The sequence below is a fragment of the Amphimedon queenslandica genome, unplaced genomic scaffold (assembly GCF_000090795.2).
Source record: "Amphimedon queenslandica unplaced genomic scaffold, v1.1 AMPQUscaffold_12600, whole genome shotgun sequence".
In the NCBI taxonomy this organism is placed as follows: domain Eukaryota; kingdom Metazoa; phylum Porifera; class Demospongiae; order Haplosclerida; family Niphatidae; genus Amphimedon; species Amphimedon queenslandica.
The window spans coordinates 21,536-23,305 of record NW_003547164.1 but is presented as its reverse complement, the minus strand read 5'-3'; the positions used below and the strand labels follow the sequence as shown (position 1 = coordinate 23,305).

Below are 1,770 nucleotides of genomic sequence, written 5' to 3'. Positions count from 1 at the left end.
TAACATTAAAAGTACAATGTAGAGTAGAATTTGCGTCACGAGAGTAGGATTTTCATTTCGTATTTTCGTTGGTCGTTCGGAATCCTACTCAATCTTGTTTTTTTTAATTTTTTATGTTCTATCCTTTGGTATTTTTCAGATTTTGGCTAACTTTTTAAAAATGGCCGTAACTTAAATATTTGTTGTCGGAAACGGCTCAAATTTTCTGTGTAGCATAAATTCATCAATATACATCAGAAAATGTAATAAAAACTTGGGGTGATTTCAGAGCCATTTTTTAGTCATTTTTTAGTGGTAGGGTAATGCCTACCATGAAATTTTTAATGCATGAAATTTAATTACACCACGAAAATTTTTATGTTTATGGTATGTTTACTGTAATTTTGGAGGCAGGAGGTTTGACATTTTGGTAGTCATTTACCAAAATAAAAACCCGCCATTTTGAATCATTGTGTCCATACTCATTAGCACTTGACCATTACTAACTGTACAAAGGGAATTAATAATACCATATAGTGGGTAAATTTGGAAGGACCAAATTTTGGCGAGTTCCAAAAATTTTGATGATTGGCAGATTTTAATTTGGCAAATTTGTGGCCACATGCCATTGAACATGCGTATAATGGCTCAAAATGGCAGATTTTTATTTTGGCGAGTGGCTATCAAAACGCCAAATTCGCCGAATTTAATCCCCTCCAAAATTTCCCGCTATACAGTGATAGTACTTATACTCAAATTTACTTAAAATTATTATTTAAGTTATACATTGTATTATATTTATTGTGATAAATTTTGAAATTATTTATATAATGAGTAATCTAATAGCTAAATTAATTAATTGTGTAGGTGGAGTCTGTGACTGATACTGTCCGGAAGTTATTGTGTTCCCTCAAAAGTGAGAGTGGGAGGGGAGAACTGTCCGACGAGAATTTGAAGGAATTTAAGAAGAGGAAGCTCATCAGTAACACATCAGTTAGTTTTTATAATTTAATTTTATTATTGGCTTTTCTCTCTCTCTCTCTTTATAGTATAATAAAGAGTTACATAATCACACAGGGTCCTTGCTTTACGACTAGCATTAGTAAAAAGAGTACAGAGCTTACTGCTGAAATGATACAGAAGTGAGTCCATGATTTGTAATATTCACATGTACATGTACATTGTATTTGAGGTGTACATGTAAATATATGCATGTACATGTATATGTGTGTTCATGTTTTTGCTGTTATCCGATTGGTGCCGTACCAAGTCACATGACTATATTGTTTGGCTCTTTAGTTAGAACAGCAATACCAGACACCACACACTTTGCTATTACCAATCATGTACATCATTTCCTAATATGTACATTGAACGCTGTAAAGTGACATTTATCCAATCCATGCAAAAAATCCAAATTTGACCTGAATCTGCTTTAAGTTGATACACAGCATAAGGACATGTATATGTGTACATGCATAAATACCTTTGTAATGACAAAATGTACATGTATAGATTCAATGTATTTTAATTCACTAAATGTACTTATTTAAATAATTTATTAAAATTCTTTTGTTCTAGTGGTACGTGGAAGAATGAAGAACTCAAGTCTTACAATTTCAATGCACTAAGAGCTCCTCTTGCCACTGGTCACCTCCATCCATTGCTTAAAGTTAGGACCGAAATACGACAAATATTCCTTGAGATGGGGTGAGACTTTCATTAAATATTATTAGTAATGTATTTCACATGTACAGCTTGGGAAAAATTCCTTGTTTTTAAGGGGATCCT

General features: G+C 32.6%; 1 pseudogene; it reads left to right on the top strand.

The window, feature by feature from the left end:
- Positions 1-1,770, top strand: part of LOC100641570 (phenylalanine--tRNA ligase alpha subunit-like) — a 14,538-nt pseudogene that overhangs the window by 3,115 nt on the left and 9,653 nt on the right.